Below are 21,737 nucleotides of genomic sequence, written 5' to 3' on the forward strand. Positions count from 1 at the left end.
GCCAAGAGTAGGATGCTCAACTGACTGAGCCACCCAGGCGCTCCTCTCGCTGTGTTTTCTATCTTCACTCCCAATTTCCTTATTTGGGTACTGATTCATTATTATTGTTGTCATTGTTGTCATTTTGAGGGATAAACTTTTCTTTGTCGTCACTTTTTTTTTTTATGTTTATTTATTTTTGAGAGAGAAAGAGAGTGCAAGGCTGGGGGCGGGGGGGGGGGGGTGGGTGGAGCAGGGGAAGGGGCAGAGAATCCAAAGCGGGCTCTGCACTGAAAGCAGAGAGCCCAGTTCAGGGCTTGAATTCACGAACTGTGAGATTATGACCTGGCCCAAAGTCGGATGCTTAACCGGCTGAGCCACCCAGGCGCCCCTCTTCATGGTTACTTAGGGCAGTAGATGAAGACTGGGATGGAAGGTACAGAACTAGAAGCTGGATTCCTCCAGCTATCTTGTTTTATAGATTTGACTTTGGAGCCACGCATTTTACTTAATTATAAAACAAATTAAATCAAAAAATAAAGCTAAGATTCAAAAGCAGAATTAGCCAAACGATCCAAGTAGGTATCAGTTTGACGACATAACCACACGGAAGGGAACTGTTTCAAGAAGCTTTTAAACACAGTGATTTGACTGCTTTTGAGTCATTCTTGGCTATATTTTTGCACCAGCCCACTCTCAGCTCCCACTCTAAGTCATCACTCATCACTGCCAGATTACTGTTTGTTTTGAAAGCAAATTCCCAGGGGGACTGGAACAAGGGTGAGGCAGGTAGAGGGCTCACCGAGGGTGCAAATTTTCAGGGGGGCCATAAAACGCTCAATAATCAAGATAAATATTATCTTAATGCAAGATTTTCATATCAAAATTATTGCTGAACAGAATGATAAAATATAAAAATGTTAAGTAAAGAATAGGATCCAGCTCTGTTATTTGTCCAGCTCTGACTCACTTGCCTTACCTTAATCTTGCCCCTGATTTCAATCAAACTTTACAAAAAAAAAGAAAGCAGGAAAGGGACTGGAGCTGTAGTTTGCTGATTTTATTTTGTTTTTGTTTTTGTTTTTTTGTTTTTCCAACGTTTATTTATTTTTGGGACAGAGAGAGACAGAGCATGAACGGGGGGGGGGGGGGGCAGAGAGAGAGGGAGACACAGAATCGGAAACAGGCTCCAGGCTCTGAGCCATCAGCCCAGAGCCTGACGCGGGGCTCGAACTCCCGGACCGCGAGATCGTGACCTGGCTGAAGTCGGACGCTTAACCGACTGCGCCACCCAGGCGCGCCTTTATTTTGTTTTTAATATCACATTACAATATTATTGATCTGGATTACTGGGTTTTTGGTAGCCCTTAAATTGTGTGCCCAAGGTGAGTCGTTCATTGGCTTCCCCTAGTCCTGGCCTGCCCAGTGGGCCCATCAAATCAAGTACAAATTCCTCATCCTGGCATTTCAAGATTTTTTGACATGAGACGTAGTATGGTTTAGTGGTTAACTTTATGGGGTTTGAGCTAGCCAGTCCTAAGTACAAATCCTGGCTTTGCTGCTCGCTGGCTGTGGCAAGTTTGGGCAAATGAATTTACCTTTTGGCTTCTCAGTTTCCTCATCTGTAAATGAGGATTAAATACCATTTACAGAAGACATCATTCTATTTTTCCAGTCTTCCCAGTTCCTTGCTACAAAAATGCATGACTCTATATAGTGTTTCATATACATGTTCTCATTTAAGCCCAATAATAACCTTGTCAGGGAGATATGATGCCACTTGCCCTAGTCGGAACCTTCTTCTCCCTCAACTCCATGAGTTAAAATTATAGCCAACTTGCAAAGTCAGCCTCAAAACTGCCACTTGTTTGAAGCCCCTCTTAACTTTTTCACAACCATCCAACAATAACAAACACGCACTGAGGGCCTACTAGGTAGCAGTCATTTGGGATTCCACGGTGACCATGACAGAGATGGGCCCCATCCTTATGGAGCTGGACTCTAATGGCAAAAATAGTGTGATTAGATGTTTCTGTCTCCTTTTATAAAATACTATGTGGTTAAATTTTTGCTCAATCCTGCCCCAATGCATATATACAAGGACTCCTAAGGACATCCAAGAAGGAATAAATCTTCAAAAAGCATTCCAAAGAGGATGAAGTGGACTCTTTACATCATGTACAAATGGGAGTATAACTTCAGAAATTTCCCAAAAAATATTTTGGGAAATATTACAGCAATGAAATCTAGCAATAGGTAATCCACAATATCATGTTATTAGATATGCATGTACACATGCTTCTGCATACATTTAATTTAATCTGTAAGATTAAATTCAATGTATGGTTTTACCTACTAACATCCTGTGAGTTAGGGCTTAAAATCAAAACAACAATAACAATAACTACCATGTATTAAGCGCTTACCCTATGCCAAGACCTTTGTGACTATTATCTTGTTTATGCTCATAGTAATCTACAAGGCTGACATTTCTTTATTTTTAATATATTGTTAGCTCCATTTTGTAGGCGAATAAACTAAGGCACAGAGATGAAGTAACTTATTGAGAGTCCTTGTAGAACTGGGGTTTGAAGCCCAAGTCTGGCTTCAAAACCGATGTTCTTGGTACTACCCAGGGTATTTTTCTCCCATGGCCCCTCCGTCTAGTGTTCCGCTCTCCATTAGCCTTGCCTGAGTCATCCAATGTGTAGTCGTGCAGTCATTTCTAATATACATCCTCCCAAAGTGTGCAGTGAAAACACAACATGCCCCTCATGACAACGTGAATGGCCATCACCTCAGATGTGAAGGGGTTGATGGGGTCAGAACAGTTCTTTTTTGAAGCCGGCACGATCCCTGAACACATGTCGCCTAAGGCTTTGCCCGTGTCTGACTGCCCAGACCACCTTTGCTGTCACTAACTTGCCAAGTGCAGAGTTCTTTCATTAAGTCTTAAAGAACTGAGAAATCAGTGAAATTACTGATAAATATAGAAGAGGGCAGGAGGACATTTTGTTGTTATTTTAAAATGCTTTATTGAGTTCACACCAACAGGAATATTTTATTTATGAATTTAATATAAATGCCATGAATTATATGCAAAAATACATGAAATCTGTGAACAGAACATTATCACTACTCAAATTCCACATGGTTTAATTTTACCAATATCTCCCCTGGGTTCCTGGGAAGAATTTCAGTATAACATAATTATTTTCAGTTCAAAAAAAATATTGACCGAGTTTCTACTATGTGCCAGGCGCTGAATCTCTAAGAGTGAATAAGACCTATGCCCACTCTCTCTTTTCTCTAACTTTGCCTAATATGGTCCTTTCTAACCTTCCTGATATGAATTGGAAGTCTATCTGTAATTCTACATTTTAATAATTCCCCAACCCGAAGTCAGGTAAAATGGTTCCCTAAGCAGCCTTATGTACTGGCTTTTGTTACAGAAGAGAGAACTTGGGGTCTATAGGCATTCCTAACTGAGCGTGGAACAAATTCCTAATGGGCCGAGAGTAAGCCTCAGAATCCTTCTTAACACAGCACTCCAAGCAGTCCCTAATGGACTGGGCATGGGAGGCGCCACTCCGCTTTTAAAGTTTTTCACTAAATATGTGAAATGCCATCCACTGACAGTGGTTACTATTGCAGCTACACTAACATTCAACATTCATTCCACAACGATTTATTGAGGGATATAATAGCTAATGTTATGGAGCTCTGGCGATGTGCCAGGCACCGTGCCAAGTGCCCTTCTTGCATTACTATTTAATTCTCATAAAAACCCCATGAAGTTAAGGTAGATGTTATCATCCACTGTAGTAGACAGATACAGATTAGTTTTGTTTTGTTTCCTGTCTTGCTCGGGACCCACTGTCCCTTCGTCTGCAAGTAGCAACTCAATTTTTCTTCCAAGAACTGTCCAACAACGACCTCAGTCTGTGTAGTCAGGTGACATTGATTCCGTGCTTAACGCCAGCACTAGGCACATGACTCAAGCCTTGCCGGTGAAAACATACATCTTCTTAGCCACAGCAATTGTTCAAAGTTGGGCTGGGACCCAAGTGGGACCAATCACAGGCAAAGAGAGCCACTCTGGGGACTTTTGCTGGGACTCCTGGCAAAGAGGCACTTCCTTCCCTGCGTTTGTTAAAGCTGTTTTTATAAACTGGGAATGAGCTGTTGTGGCCATCTCGCCCCTTCTTGGAGAGATCCTGGCTAAGAATGTGGGTAGTACAGAGGAACGCAGAACTCAGAAATGGAGAAACAATTCCCACGCCAGAGTTTGAGAACCTCAAGTTGGCCACATCTGAAAGGAACTCTTTAGCTTTCTTCCTCTGCCCCTGCAGTTATGCAGTTGTAGTAGCTAGTGAATCCCAGTGTGTGTGTGTGTGTGTGTGAGAGAGAGAGAGAGAGAGAGAGAGAGAGAGAGATTAATAAGCCAATTTGGTTTCGGTTTTCTGTGTCTTACCACCAAAAGACTAACACAACCCCATTTTACACATGAAAAAAAATTTTTTTATTGTTTAATTTACATCCAAGTTAGTATATAGTGCAGCCATGATTTCAGTAGATTCCTTGATGCCCCTTACCCCTTTAGCCCATCCCCCCTCCCACAACCCCTCCAGCAACCCTTTGTTTGTTCTCCATATTTAAGAGTCTCTTATGTTTTGTCCCCCTCCCTGTTTTTATATTATTTTTGTCTTCCTTCCTTTATGTTCATCTGTTTTGTTTCTTAAATTCCACATATGAGTGAAGTCACATGATATTTGTCTTCTCTGACTAATTTCACTTAGCATAATGCCCTCTAGTTCCATCCACATAGTTGTAAATGGCAAGATTTCATTCTTTTTGATTGCTGAGTAATACTCCATTATATATATATATATATATATATATATATATATATATACCACATCTTCTTTATCCATTCATTCATCAATGGACATTTGGGATCTTTTCATACTTTGGCTATTGTTGATAGTACTGCTATAAACATTGGGGTGCATGTGTCCCTTTGAAACAGCACACCTATATCCCTTGGATAAATACCTACTAGCGCAATTGCTGGGTCATAAGGTAGTTCTAGTTTTAATTTTTTGAGGAACCTCCATACTGTTTTCCAGAGTGGCTGCACCAGTTTGCATTCCCACCAGCAGTACAAAAGAGATCCTCTTTCTCCGCATCCTTGCCAACATCTGTTGTTGCCTGAGTTGTTACTGTTAGCCATTCTGACAGGTGTGAGGTGGTATCTCATTGTGGTTTTGATCGGTATTTCCCTGATGATGAGTGATGTTGAACATTTTTTCATATACATAAAAATTTCTAAAGTTACAGAAGGTAAGTGATGTGTCCAAAGTTATATAACTGGACAGTGGTAAAGCAGGCTTAGCCCTCAAAGTTGGTATTTTAATCATTCCACTATTCTATTCAGGCCCTGTGATAGAACTTTCAGTACTCAAGACTGAGTTTTGAAATCATAGAGTTGGTATTAAACATGACAGGGTTTCTGCAAGGCTTGAGGACTGATTTCCAGACAACTGAAGTGGAAGATATCAGCTGCAACAAAGTTGGCCGTGGTGAAAGGAATGGCGGCCAGACCCTGGGTATCAGGGTCTGGACAAAGGGCTTTGTCCTGCGAAAGGAGAGGAATGTATGTTTCATCTTTGAAAGTGGCAGAACTCCGGAAATCTAAGCATTCTGTTTATGTTTATGGCTTTTGGGTCAGAGATTTATTTATAGACTATAAAAGAAGAAATTATTTCCTAGGTCTCAGAGTATGTGGAGAGCTTACCAGAAGCTTCTTTTATTATTTTAAGAGTCCTTGATAGCTCAGTAACTACCTTTTAAAAAATCCCATAGGGCCAAAAGTAAAGGATACCATCTAACGTTCTCTAAGAAATTATTTATTCCTAAAGGTAACAAAATAGAACCTCAACCTTATGTAAATCTTTGAAAAGTTTGGTAATTACCCCCAGATAAGTAATAGCTTACATACAGTCTACATATCTTTTCAAATCCAAAAACTTTTTTTTCAATGTTTTTTGTTTTTTAATTTATTTTTGAGACACAGACTGTGAGTGGGGAGGGGCAGAGAGAGAGAGGGAGACACAGAATCTGAAGCAGGCTCCAGGCTCTGAGCTGTCAGCACAGAGCCCGATGAGGGGCTCAAACTCCTGAACCGTGAGATCATGGCCTGAGCCGAAGTTGGACGCTTAACCGACTGAACCACCTAGGTGCCCCTCAAATCCAAAAACTTTTAAATGTATCGAGACATACTTAACTCCTGGTGGAACTAGGTCAAAAATGCTCAGTTAATCATTAACTAAAATTTGGCTGTTACCAAAGTGAAAAATAAAATTCTCTAACCCAGCCCTCAAAGAACTTAAACATATTCAACATATGTGGACTTAGCAGGTCTGCAAAGCATTTGGTCAAATACTCATTGCCTCATTTCTAGGAAAAAAAAAAAAAAGGTTCGTTTGGTAATCTCAATCTTCCTTCAAACAGATTTCTCAGTGTCTCAATTTTTTTTAATGCTTTCTAAAATTACTTGAATTAATTGTCCTTTTTTTCTGGACTAGGATATCTGAAAAATATATGTAAGAAAGGTGGGAAGAACTACCCAACATAGAACATATTCTCTGACATTTTTTTTTCTGCAGAGAATTGGCTGGAAGAGAAAGCACGCCTGGAGGCAGAGGGATGGATTCAATGGCTTCTTAAAGTTCTTGGCAACTGGGTATGTCTAGGATCATGATTATGATTATGCTTATTTATTAACATTTATACTGGGCCATTTTAGTTGATTAGCACAATGCAATTACTAAAAACCTGCAGTTAAAAGTTCTGGGAAATGTCTGTAATGCTAGGAAGGGCTAGATATGATATCATTTCTGATTTTCAATGATTTAATTAAAATAAACAAGCATATTACCTCCATGTTACAACAGTCTCTTAGCATAGTGTCCAACACGACAAAGAACCCAGTCTAATTGCTTAAAGTGGGGGCAAGGATAGTTGGTTAGCAATCTCCAAGTTGTTTGCTAATTACACATAGAGTTTTTTGCTAATTTTTTAGCAAATTACACATTTGCTAAATTTTTTGCTAATTACACATAGTTTTTTGCTAATTACACATAGAACGCTTCTCTGTTCATAAATCAAGAAAGAGATATTCTCTTAAAGTGCAGGGGCTCTGGAAGACCTGAACGTGGCAGCCAGTTTGCTCTCTTCCTGTCTCCAATGGGTCTAGTCTTGTGGCCACAGCCTCCCTCTGGTCTGGAGCAAACTTCAGTGGAGGCTGAAGGGGTAGCAGCCCATGAAGTGGACCAGAACAGAGGATCCTTAACCAAAGACCTTCTGTGGTTTTGAAATGCTGCCGTGAGCAGGGCACCTGGGTGGCTCCATCGGTTAAGTGTCCGACTCTGGATTTCGGCTCAGGTCATCATCTCGCGGTTCATGAGATCTGACAGCGCAGAGCCTGCTTGGGATTCTCTCTCTCTCTCTGCCCCTCACCAACCCCCCTCCCCACTCTCTCTTTCTCTCTCTCAAAAATAAATAAATAAACATTTAAAAAATAAAAAAGAAATGCTGCCATTAGAGATTGATCTGTCTGAGGAAGACTTTATTTCTTAGTAAAATGCAATTTACTCCGAAACTTTGAACCTAGTAAGTGTTATCACCTACAAATGAATGATTATGGATTAATTTTATACATCATTTCTTTAGAGCAGTGGTTCTCAAAGTACAGTCTGGAGATCCCTGGAAATCCCCAGTGTTCACTTGAGGGGTCTGTGGGGTCAAAACTATTCTTATAATAATACAGATACATGGTTGACCTTGTTCGTTCTCTCTCAAGTGTACAGTGAAGTTTTCTAGAGGTTACATGACATGTGATTGCAACAGTTTGCAAGCAGAAGCAGATATGAGTCTCCAGGTGTCTCCTATTAAGCCAGATATTAAACAAAAACTCGCAGTATTTGGTAATGTATATAACCTTTTTATATTTATATGATCTTATTTCAAAGTAATATGCTTTTAAAAGATTTTATTTGTAGGGGCGCCTGGGTGGCTCAGTCGGTTGAGCATCCGACTTCGGCTCAGGTCACGATCTCGCGGTCCGTGGGTTCGAGCCCCGCGTCGGGCTCTGGGCTGATGGCTCAGAGCCTGGAGCCTGCTTCCGATTCTGTGTCTCCCTCTCTCTCTGCCCCTCCCCCATTCATGCTCTGCCTCTCTCTGTCCCAAAAATAAAATAAAAACGTAAAAAAAAAATTAAAAAAAAAAAAGATTTTATTTGTAAGTAATCTCCACACCCAGTGTGGGGCTTGAACTCACAACCCTGAGATCAAGAACAGCCATGCTCTACCAACTGAGCCAGCCAGGAACACCTGTAATGTAAATAATTGTTGAATTATATACACCCAAAGTTTGGGGCATACAACATACTGATTTTGTAATTTTGTAAGTCAACTATACCTCAATTAATACACATTTTAAAAAGGAAAAGAAATGCAAGTTAAAAAATAATAAAGAAATTTGCAAAAATATAAAGCAATGCTACTCTTACAGTATTTTTTTTTTCGTTTAAGAAAGTATTTTCATCAAAAACATTTTGTTCATGTAAAAAATTAGTGGATTTTTGTTATTTTTAAATAAATTAATAAGTATAAATTATACATTTTTTCCTCAGTTTTAACTTCTAATATGGCAAATATCGATAGATATAACCCACATAGGCAAAAACTCTTTGAGGTCCTGAATAATTTTTTAAGAGCGTAAAGGAATCATAGGACCACAAATGTTTGCTGCAGAGAATGTCAGAGTGAGAAGCAGCCTTAAAAAGTATTAAGTCCTCTTGGGGCGCCTGGGTGGCTCAGTTGGTTAAGTGTCCGACTCTTGATTTTGGTTCAGGTCATGATCTCATGGTTTGTGGGATGGAGCCCCGAGATGGGCTCCGTACTGACAGTGCAGAGCCTGCTTGGGATTCTTTCTCTCTCTTTCTCTCTGCCCCTCCCCTGCTCACACGTGCACGTGCACACACACACACACTCCCTCTCTCTCTCAAAACAAACATTTTTTAAAAAATGTGTCCAATCCTCTCACATCATTTACAGGTTGGAAATCAATCTCCCATAGAGTTAGGGTGACTTACCTCATGTTCTGGTTACCTTTTGATATGCTAGGAACCACCCCAAAACTCAGTGGCTGAAAATATGACAATCATTTGTTTTTCTCTTGAATGTGAAATTTAGACTCATCTTGGGGGGGATGATACCTTTGCCCCACATGATGTCTGGGGCTTCAGCTGGAGTGACTCAAACATCTGAGGGCTAGGACAACTGTGACTTTCTGGGCATCTCTCTCAATCTGGTCTTCCCTCTTGGTCACGGGGGATCCTCACAGAATGAGCATTCCAAGAAGCTGGGGTGAAAACAGCAAGGCTTCCTATGACCCAGTCTTAGGAGACCCATAGCTTCGACCATATTGAAGCAATGTTGTTGTTCAATATTGTTGGTGAAGCAAGTCACTGAGAGCAGCTCAGATACAAGGGGAGGGCAAGTTCAACTCTATCCCTTACTGAGAGGAACAAGAAATCTGAGACCATTACCATACCTGAAGTCCTAGAATTAGCAGGAAAAGAACTGAAACTACAGTCCATCTATCCGGAGTCTTGCTGCAGTATGACAATGGTCCCAGTTGTATGCTTGCATTATCTCAGAGGAATATTGCAAAAGACTTCAAAATGGCAGCTCTATAGCTATTATAGCCACTGTAGTCTTGTGAATTCCTTGATTATAGGTTTCTGACTTTTTCATTACTGTTTTTGGAAATTCCTCTACCAGTTAGGCCACTCTCCTATGAACTACCCTAGTTTGTCAATTGCTCTTTCAAACTATTCTTCAAGAGGGATCTGAGCATCTCACCAGTGATAAGCACCCCCACCACATTCTGTGCACTCTGTTGTTATCCATGCACACTAATAATACCTTGTGCAGGACTGAACTCCTAAGTCTTTTCTCATGTGCATTCTACTACCCATGTTTCTCGTGTCTGTGTGTGTGTGTGTGTGTGCATGTACACTTGTGCGCTCATTTGTTTTTTTCACTCAGTTATGGAAATTTACATCCATCCCTAGAAATTTTATCTCAATAGGTCCAACCTGCCAATATCTCTTTGAATCCAGACCCTGTCACTAAGACTACTCATTATCCCACCTAGCTCCAGATAATCTGCAGATTTGTGAAGTCTTTGTTCTATACTTGTATCTAAATCATTGAAAAAAACGTTGACCTAGACACGGCCCCGTGTCACTCCACTAGAGACCATCCTCATGCTGATATCCATCTACTAATCAGCATCCTTTGGGTTCATTTATTCACCTAACTGTTGTTAATTCATCTAATAGTCCTATCGTTTAGTCCATATTTCTCCATCTTGTCCATAATGATATCATGATAGGCCTGGACAAATGCCCTGCTGAAGTCCAGATACATTATGTTGACTGCGGTTGGCTGCTCTCTGAATCCACTATCCCTGTCACAGGAAATGAAGCAAATCTGACTCTTCTTCAAACATGCTGTGCACTTTGATAATTCTGAGGCTTTGTTCATGTTATTTTTCTGCTCAGAACTTTCTCCATTCCACCTTGCCTGCATGACTCTTTCCATTGCTCAGATGTCACCTTCTTGCTGAAGCTTTATTCCCTGACTCCAGGCATAATTATTTCATGCTTGGTTTATTTCCCCAAAGCTCTTTATACATAATATCATGTCCCAGTTGTTTGTTTATGCTTAGTCTCCTCTCCTTCATCTAGAATGAGCCATGTCTTATTTAATAGATGTATGATGACTTTAATTCAACTAGACCCTGGTGCCTAGTGACCATTGCTTCCTTTCCAAAAAACTCATAAATCACTCATTCCAAAATCCAATCTAGGGCCAACAGTGTAGTTTCTAAATACCAATTCCCACTAAAAAGGACCAGGGCTCCTTGGAGAAACGCCTGATGCCAGGTCTAGGCAAAGAGCGTAAAAAAAGAGGCTGGGACATCTGGTCAGACCGGCTAGCAAAGAAGCTCTCAAAGACCACTAGGGTCCTGTCAAAAGAACTGAGAAGCCAAACTGAGGAGGCTTCCCCTGGTCAAAGTTTGGATAATTTGGGCATAAATAAGAATAAACACTGCAATGAAAGAAAATACATAAAATATATTTAGACCTATGAGTTCATAATGCTGAAAACAAAAAACAACCCAAAAACAAATCAAAAAGCTCCACTTTTTATTTGATCTTTGAAGGACACTAAGGAAAAAACTCATTATTCTGCGACTGGTGTATAAAGGGAATGGATTCAGCATATATCTTGACTTGCCATACCTTACTATACCAACCATATCTTAGGTACCCATTGATTGATAAAAGAAGGTTTTTTTTTTCTTTATAGGAACATTCTAGCTAATAAATTAACAAAAATGGTATAATTATAATATTACCATTTTCATTCCTTAAATGAATGAAATCCTATAATCTAGGCAACACACTAATCAATGGCTCCTGAAATCATTAGGTAACAACCTCATGGGGAACTTGGTAATGGATAATTCCAGATGATAACACCCTAACCCCACTGATCAAGCCTGGTATCATAAAGAGACAGACAACCAGCCTCCTGATATGTGCCATAGGAGCACCTATGAGTATGCTTGCTAAAAAATCAAACCTGAGTCTGATTAAGCCTCTAAGTCCAACTACTAGTTTACAGGAATTAATAAGGATTAAGATTAAACACCATCATGTGGGGGCCATCAGCCAAACCCAGGATATGTATAATTCTACAGCACATCAGAGCCATTTTCCTCTAAAATAAATTGCAAGAAGGCAAAAAACGGGAGGAGGGATGTATAGATCAAAAGAAATTCATGAGACAGAAAGTAAATGCAGTGTGTAAACTGTGTTTGAATTCTCACTCAAACCAACTAAAAAAACCTTGTGAGACAATTAGGGAAAATTGAACACCAGATATTTGAAGATATTTAGAAATTATTATTATTATTAATTTTCAGTAAGCTTCACACCCAGTGCAGAGCCCAACGTGGGGCTTGAACTCATGACCCTGAGATCAAGACCTGAGCTGAGATCAAAACATGGATGCTTAACTGACTGAGCCACCCAGGCACCCCAAATATTAAGAAATTATTGTTAGGGGTGCCTGGGTGGCTCAGTCAGTTAAGCGTCTGACTTCAGCTCAGGTCATGATCTCACGGTCCGTGGGTTCGAGCCCCGCGTCCGGCTCTGTGGTGACAGCTCAGAGCCTGGAGCCTGCTTCCAATTCTGTGTCTCCCCCTCTCTCTGCCCCTCCCCCATTCATGCTCTGTCTCTCTCTGTCTCAAAAATAAATAAACATTAAAAAAAAGAAATTATTGTTAATATTTTTGGTGAGACGGTGGCACTATGGTTATGTATTTTTAGAAAAGAATCCTCATCTTTTAGAGATAATACTAAAATATTTAAGGAGGAAATGATATGATGTCTTAGATTTTCCTCAAAACAATCTAGTCAGGGCATAGAGGGGTCAGAATGGTGGAGGTGGGGTGGGGTAGGGAAAAAAGATTAGCCATGAGCCAAAAACGGTCATTTCTGGATGAGAGGTACACCATGTTTCCTTTTCTTTTTTAATGTTTATTTTTTCAGTTTGAGAGAGAGAGAGAGAGAGCACGTGCGTGTGCAAGTGAGGCAGGGGCAGAGAGAGAGAGAGGGAGAAAGAGAACCCAAAGCAGGCTCTGTGCTCTCCACCTCACCAACTGTGAGGTCAAGACCTGAGCTGAAATCAAGAGTCGGATGCTTACCCAACTGAGCCCCCCAGGCACTCTGCACGATGTTTTCTTTATGCTGTTCTTTTCCTTTGTATCTGAGGACGTTTTCTATCACAATTTTAAAATTGAATCTAGAACTTCCCTGAAACTGTTGAGTCCAGCAATCTGTTGTTTTCACAACCCCCTTTCCTTCCTTTCCTGAAAATGTGTTTGTTAGAAGATCAGCTTTTCGTTCCCTTTCCATCATTTCCTAAAAGGAAACCCCACTGAAAATTGTGTGGTGATCTCATTGGCAAGTTCTCTTGGGCTCCCAGGACAGAGACCTTGCAGAACTCATTAAGGTGGTGAGGACCCTTCACAAGCACTCTGACCACGCGGGACTCTGGTCTCTGCCACTAACACTCACGCCAACCTTTTCCATTTGGAAGCCCATTCTCCATGACAGAAAAGGCAGAATTACTGTCTTTTACTTACTGTCTTTACTGAATAAAACTGGAGTTTTATTCAGCGTTCTTTATCATTTCTCACCATTAAAAAGAAAAAGCAATTTCCAGTGGTAAATGTATTCCTTTTATTGCCTAGTACTTTCTAAACCTAAGAAAAAGACCTTTTGTCATTATTAGATTTGAAAAAAAATAAAGGTAGATTATGGCATTTTGACTCTATTCTTACTGTTTGTTATCCTTAAATATGACCTGTTCCTGATTCCCTTCTTTTGCATAGGATTGCTAATTTCTTTGGGCAACCCTCTCCTCTTTCACAAGAATTTTTGCTCATTGATAATAGAGTAGGAAGAGGGTTGGTAAAACTCACTGGTATTACACAATTTCAGTGAGTATGGTAAGTCTTGGAAAGCAGATACTGTCATACTCTGTTCTGAAAATATAAAGGGGAACCACCTTTCTGGGAGGCAATTTTGCAACACGTGTCCAATGATTTTTTGAAAATGTTTACTCCTCGGGGTGCCTGGCCGTCTCAGTCAGTTGAGCGACCAACTCTTGATTTCAGCTCAGGTCATGATCTCACAGTTTGTGAGACACAACAGCTCTTGTGGGCTCCCATGCTGACACCGCAGAGCCTGCTTGGGATTCTCTCTCTTCCTCTCTCTCTCTCTGCCCCCACCTCTCTCAAAATAAATAAACTTAAAAAAAAGAAGAAATAAAATGGGTACCCTTTGATCGAGGAATTTCACTTTTTAGGGACACATGCTAAGCATGTCAGGTGGATATGCAGAGATTTAGCTAAAAGGGATCCAGAGATGTGCTTTTTAAATATACTTTAATAATTAGAAACAAATTAAATATTCAACTAAACAGGGCTGACTGAATAAGCTGTGGCTTGTCACGTAATATCACGGAGCCGTAAAAAATATGTTAGAAGAATATTTCATAATATGGGAAGATGTTCATGACACATAATTTAGGGGCGAAAGGAGGCAACAAAGCAGTCTATGGAGAAGGTTTCCCATTTTAAAAACATTTATATTTACATATGGAAAAAAAAGACTGAAAAAATTATATGAGAAATTCAAGTCTAACTCTTTTTAAGGAATACTTGCCGGGGCGCCTGGGTGACTCAGCCAGTTAAGTGTCCATCTCCTGATTTCGGCTCAGGTCATGATCTCAGCTGGTGAGATCAAACCCTATGCGGGGCTCTGCACTGGGAGGGGAGCCTGCTTAAGACTCTCTCCCTTTCCCCTGCCTCTCTCTTTCTCAAAACAAAACACACGCCAAAAAAAACAACAAAAAAGGAATATATGCCTATAGCATTTTCTCAAATGGGCATTTATGACTTTGAAATAAAAACAAAGTAAATAACAATAAAAAGAAGAAGAGGGCCCCCGAGGCCACCTCTGGCCTCTTCACAGTCCTCTCTCAGTTGTGCGCAGTGTTCTCTGGCCTGATCACTTCCGGGGAGCGGTCATCTACCTCCCCTGGAGGGTTTTTGCCGTGCTCCCTCTGTGCACAGAGGGGAGGGGGCAGAATGAGGGACTCCCTCAGTAGGACGTTGGGAAGATTGCTTCCCAGTAGCTGCTAAATTTACAGGAACTTGCCCTGGGAGCGTGGGGCTGGCCAAGGCAAGCCCGAGAAGCCCGCTCTGGCCTCACCTCGGCCTCTGGAAGGGCACGGGCTGGCCGCACCCTGGGGTTGTTCCGTGCTTTGTGGCTCACCTCTCAGCGGTCAACACTGTTCTGTCAAGAGGTTTCCCTGGGGTTTGGGTTAAAGCTGTTGGCCTCTGCTCTGTAGTCTCTTGTGTGACTCACTGTGAGGTTTTGTCCATTATTATGTTCTACCTCCCTCCTTGCAGCCTCCCTGCCTCTCCTTAAAAATGTCTGTCCTCTTCCTCCCCACTAAACCCAATCACAAATGGTGAAGGTTTATGAATAAGCCAGAGAGTTAGGAGTGCGTTTGTGATTAGAACCCTCAGCCTCATCATTCTCTAGGCTGCTCTGAAACTTATGATCCTAAACAAATAGGAGACAGAGAAAGGGAGAAAAAGGCGGTGGGGAGCAGAGAGAGGAGAAATACTGTGTGTTTAAAAAGAAAATTAATATTCTCCATTATATATAACTGGGGAAATACTACAAACATGCATCACTATAACCACTTTATTGTCTTCTGGCTCCTAAGGTCTAGGACACATGGTGCCTGTCCCTGAGTACTGGATTACGTTTGCTTCTAAATTCTGAATCAGCTGAAATTCACATTAAAATGCATGATGCTGCAGTATGTTACTGGCAAACCCCACAAACTTCCCAAATAAAGCAAAATGACATAAACAAACAACAACAACAGCAAGACCTTTTGAAAACCCAGAAAGGAAAACATCTTTAGAAGTGTTAGAATTCTCATGCATTTTTATATGTATCTCAAGGTTGAGCAGATTAGAGAGTGAATGACTCCACTGTTCCCGACACATCTCTCTCAGTGGGCTCCCTGGGTTGGGTCAAATGCAAGACCATTTTGTTGGAATTAATTCTGTGTGTCATGGAGGCAACATAGAGCCCTTGAGTACCAGGAAGTAAGCAAGCTTTCCTTGTGGGTATGGGTTACCTACCGGGTGTGACAGGAGTGACATAGGTAAGGAAGGGCCACCTAAAAAAGCTGCTCCCCTGTCTAGAATGCCCATTCTTTCACCATCAGTGCTTCTTCCCTCTGTGACATCTGGTTTTTGGCATCTTCGTTTGAAAATACTCCCAGACTACAAAATTCTAAGACCCTAATGTAAAGAAAGGAGGAACAGAGGACAATCACTCTCTTCTCTCCAGTTCCATGTTGCGCTCTTCTCTGACTCCTTAAATACCTCCTTCGATTTCCTACTAAACACACTGCCCCTAAGGTTCTTTCTTTCATATGGAAATATACATAGAAGAGGTTCTAAGCCCCCCTAGTAATGATAATGATAATAATAATAATAATAATAATAAATCAATTAATAAAATGTTAGGACTTAAAAGAACCTCACAAATATATATCTCAATTCCTGAGGCTACTAACGCCTCTCCCCAGATTGAGCAGTGACAGGTCCAATGGCCAGTCCAGTGCAGAGATCCGGATTCTGCAAATTCAGTGCCCCAACAAAGCCATGCTATATTGTGGGGGGTCCTCACCTTCAACCCAGTGGCTCCCTCTCTACTCAGAAGCCCATAGATTTTGGGTTTACTCCATCTTAAAAATGAGCTTTCAAGACAATATCTGAACCACTTCTAAAGTGGTTCTAGAAATCTAAAGATTTCTAGGACATTGTACCATAGATATTTAATAAATATGGGTCAGATGAGTGAATGGTTGACACCATCAAGTACTACCAAACCCAGAGAAGTGTGTTAATGAGGGTCACTAGACCCAAGTAACAGAAGTGAAGATCTTGCTCTCAGATATGGGATAGTTTTTGTTTTGAGGTATCCTTTTGGGTCCCCTGAAATCCCAGCACTGGGCAGAAGAATTGTATACTCTGCCTACCCTAAGACTCTACTTCTATAACATCTCTAGAATTCCTTTCCTTCTCTTCATCCTACATTTCGATTCTCTTGCTTACATATCCATCATTTCTTGCCTAGAATAAGCCTCTTCATTTGTCCCTTGGTTTCCCCATTCCCTTATCCCCCCATCCCGTCCGCCCCTGCAAATCATATTACATTGCATCCATAGTCCTGTAGGACCTGATTCCAGCCTGTCTGTCCTACCTTCAGTCTCATCACACCCCTCTCTTGTGTGGCCCCCACCTCCTGAATTTCTCCTGCTCTAAAAAAAAAACAAAAAAAACAAAAAAAAAACAAAAAAAGCAAAAAAAAAAACCAAAAACTAAGTGGAACTATTTATAGACTCCCACACACTCCATGTTCTCTGGCTTCAGAGTAACGGATTATCACTGATTCCTATGCCTGCAACTTTCTCTTTTTCCACTTCACCACCATTTTGTTTGTTTATTTCTACTCACTCTTTGGTACCCAGCACAGAGAATGTCACCTCTGCCAGAATCCTTCCCTGAGACTCTAAGAAACTACATGTCCATTATGGGTCTACTGGGACCTCTTCCCCATGGCATCCTTATTCCAGAACCAGGCTGACAAAGCAGCCTCTACCTGAGTTCTGTCAGCCGCCATGAAACAGGGCAAAAGAGAGAGGGTAGAGACTTAGACACTAACTCTTAAGGCTTTTGCCTGGAAGTCACATTTTACACTTCCGTTCAATTTTCATTGCCCAAAGCAAGTCATATAGCCACATCTAACTTTTAGATGGGGAAGCAAAATCACACTAGAAATGGGGAGAACTGGAAATATTTGTTAAGGAACCCCAGTGTTTGTTGATTAGTAATTAGTATGAGTGTAGCTTGAGCACGTTTATAGGACAACAGGGTACGTCCAGATGAGCATAAGCGGTTGAAGATTCTTAAAAGGAGGAATTGGGTAAGTTCTCTGTGCGAGTGGAAGATACTGGACTCTAAAGCATGGTGGAGGGATTGGCTTTAGATTAGAATAGGCTTCCCTCCTGGATGCAGTAGGAACAATGGCGGAGCAAGTGGGCACAGATGTGAATCGGTTTACAGATTGCAAAGTAGGAAGTTTAGGGAATCTGGTCCAGTGGCTTCTGTTATTGTGAAATTGACTTATATAAAGCTACCATAATCCTTTCCACTTGGAGAAATTTAGGTGATCATTATAGGGGGAAAAAAAAGGGGATGCCGTTTTGTAATACTTATGGTTTCCTAGCATAACAGTTGGGAGGACATTAGGCATATTGCCTCTCTCTATACACAATCCCCCAAATTGAGCCCCATTTCAGGTACCATGTGGACAATTTTAACTGCCAAATACCATCTTCTAAGCACATATATAAACCCAGTGGAAAAAATGCCTCATTCTTAGGAGTTTTAACATAGCCAGGAAATGAAAGTCTGTTTTTGCCCCAACTCATCTCTAAATATACTGGGATATTTTTATTAACCCCAGAAGCTTTCCCCTTACCCTCTTTCTGTCTTCAACGCAACCCATGCTATACTCACACAGGTCAGGACATTGCCGAGCTGAGAAGGATAATCTTACTTGACTCTTTTCTTTGGAGCATAAGAAGATGCCTTCAAAGTCTCAGGACAGCGCTACCTTAGCATATTGCTATTCCAGTTACAACAGCAGCTGTTGGCCTGGAAAATCGTGATCCTCTCTGGAAATGCTCTTCTGCACCCTGCAAGCTTGCTCAGGGTTCATGATTATTTTTTTCCTCCTTTTTCAAATAGTTTTTTTTTTTTTTTTTTTGGTTCAGACAGAGAGGCCTCCCTGCCTAATTTAATTTTGTTTCTCCTTTCTTTGTTACAAGCAGATGTCACTTTTACATCTGTGACTCTGATCAAATGCCCCATGTCTTCCCACCACCAGCCCAGCAGATGTTACTACTATTAGCCAAACTCCAGCAAAAAAAAAAAAAAAAAAAAAAAAAAAGGTAACAGGCAACCTCTTCTGCTAATCATCACATTGGTGGGGGGAGAGAACAAGAGAAGTAGAACAGGGCTCTTCCATGATGATGTCTTTAAAAAGATGTATACTGGAGATTTGTCTCCCGTCAGCTATATAGAACCTAACACTTACATAGGGGATATCTCTGAAGTTAATCTAAATACAGAAACACCATCTATGAGGTAGCCATAAAGCTCCAACCCGAACCCGCACAGCTAACCCAAGGCAAATGCCTTTTAAAGTGACATGACACTGAACACATAATATTTACATACAGGAGTAAAGCACCACACTACTCATGCATAAATATTGCGCATAAAGTAAGACAAAACATGTAAGCAACTTCTATACATACATGTCTTCCAGTAAATTCTTTTTTTTTAATTAAAAAAAATTTTTTTCCGCCTCTCCAGTAAATTCTTAAAAGAGAAAATGTCTGCCTGATTGCTTTATTCCCCCCCCCATTTGCTATCCCAGAGCCTGATCTTTGATTTGTCTCTCCTCTTTCATATGCATTATAAACATGCAGTAGGAAAGACAGGGTCCATGGAGTGTCTAAATTCCAAAGCCAAGTGTTTAATATGCAATTCAAGGAGACTCTACCATCATTATCGTCATCGTCGTCATCATCATCACCATCATCATAATACTGATGTCTAACATTCACTGAATTCTTACCAGGTGCCAAGCACTGTGCTAACTGCTTTGTACACAATAATTGTGAGTCCCACAGTGCCAGGAGGTTAGTTACCAGAAATACAAAGAGTTTCTATTATGAAACATGTGTATTATGGTTGCTAGGCAAATGGAAAATGTGGAAAAAATTCCAAAATGCTGGGAGGAGGTCTCTATCAGTGGACCTTCAGACTTGGGGATGCTGTGGTCAGTTTGCTTGACGTTCTGGGGAAATGTCTCAATAAATTCTGACAAGGTTATCTTCTTAGTGCAGGTGAGTAGGAAAGGCTGCTGCCTGCAGAAATCGTTTTGGAGAAACCTAAGGACAAATCTTGTCTTTTAATTCTCTGGTCAAGAGAACTGTTGGTTCTGAGTTGAGCCTTTGGCAGTCAGTGGTCTCGCTGTGCCGGGATAATTTGGATGCAGTACCAAATAAAGCAATCAAAAAGAAAATTCCTCTGAAACTCTCACTGGTATTTAATATTTTATTCATTCCCATGTTATTGTGCTTCGCCTGCGGTGAAACAGCCTCAAAACAGCCTCCTAGGAGTGAGGCATTAGGAGGCTGACAAGCGTTTTCCCATGAATTGCTACTACAATACAATGGCATTTTGTTTGCTGTTTTGTTTCCTTGTCTTCTAACATTCTTTCTGACTTTCAAGGAAAAAAAGAAGAAGAAAAAGAAACCCTCCTATGAATGGCAAAGAAAAGGAAAGAAAAGTTTCTTTTAAACTTTCAACCTTTTTCATTTGGTACTGGGTAGCATGTAAACATTTTTTTTTTTTCTCATGGTATATATGCCAGTAGTTTCTTCCCTTTTTTTTGTGCTTTAAATGGCTTTTTTCTTTCTTTCTTTTACCGCATAGCGTTGCCTTTCCATTATTGATTCAGAAAATCGGCAGGAAAAAAAAAAATCAACCGTGTACACATATTAAGAAAGGGAAGTCAGAAGATGATGGACCAAACCATCCATCTATCCATGTGGTCATTTATCTATCAATCCAGCTCGCTACCCGCCCGCTTCTATTAAAATAAATAGCAGGCACTGTACCCATTGCTGGTTGGCTGAAGTTGTGATCTGGACAAAAGGTCTGTTTGGGAAAAGGATGCTGAAGCTCTAATTCTATTTGTGCCGGTTGAAAATCAGGAGGGGTTTTTCTACACTTCACTTTTATTAGATTATTTCTTATAGATGGTTTCTTTTTTCCTCCCAGACGCGTGGTGGAGGCTGCTGAAGCAGTTGGTCTATAGTTGGAATAATTAAATTAACCATTTGGTACAACTTTTAGGGGAGAGCTCGCGTGTAGAAAGCACAACTCTTAACAAAACAGGGCGCTGGGGCTGGGGCTCCGGTCTGGCCCAGCCCCGCATGCCTTTCATCTTTGGAGCAGAAGCAGGACCCCGGGCCACAAAAGACCCACAGAGGGGACGACCGGCCAGGGACGGTGGGGGTGGGGAGGCGTGGGGTGGGGTGGGGTGGGAAGGGGGACGGTGACACTGAACAAAATAAACCTACAAGGCCTACAAAGGGGAAAATGAAGTCAAGCGCATTTGCTCATCGGACCGTGCGGTCCCCGCGCTGAAAGGTCCCCTGGTACAAAGAGAAGGAGGCGCACAGCACCCCGACCGGGCGAGGCCGGGCGGCAGGGGGCGCCAGGAGAGAGGCCAGGGCCGACCCGGGCACCGGGGAGAGGGCTGGTGCGGTGGGGCGAAGGAGGCGGGGAGTCGAGACGGGTGGGAGCCGCGGAGCGCAGGGCGGGGAGAAACCCAGTCCGGGGGCCCAGGGTGCCTCGGGGAGCGCGAGGCGGTGCCCAGCTCGGGCCTCGGCTGGGCCTGCCCCTCACACCCCACCCTTCTCTGGCACCCCCCCCCCCCCCACCAGCCTCGCACGCCCCTCGCCCGGGCCCTTTGGCGGAGTCTTAGCCCTGCTCCCTGGGCTTCTCCCGTCTCCCCCCTCGGAAGCCTCCAGATCCAGCTCCCCCGACCTGCACACCGCACTCCCCACGCCAAAAGCTCCAGCGCTTAGGGACTGCCCTCGTGCACCGACAGAATCCCAAAGTTCTACTTTGTCACTCAAGAGCCACCGTCAATAGCTGTTGATATGAACCCTGCACCTCCGAGCTCCCCTCACACTCCGGGTCTGCGGCCCACCTCCGTCCCAAGGGCTATAGGGACCTCTAGGGACTGTCTGCAGATTAGGACGCAAGGTGTAATTGCCCTGCACTCCGGGCGGGCGCAGAGCCGTGGCTCCCGGAGGATGGAGCTTCTTGGGCAGAGCGCGCGCGCTCTACACCCGGCGGAGACACAACCCCGGGTG

The sequence above is a fragment of the Leopardus geoffroyi genome, chromosome B1, assembly GCF_018350155.1.
Source record: "Leopardus geoffroyi isolate Oge1 chromosome B1, O.geoffroyi_Oge1_pat1.0, whole genome shotgun sequence".
NCBI classification, from domain to species: domain Eukaryota; kingdom Metazoa; phylum Chordata; class Mammalia; order Carnivora; family Felidae; genus Leopardus; species Leopardus geoffroyi.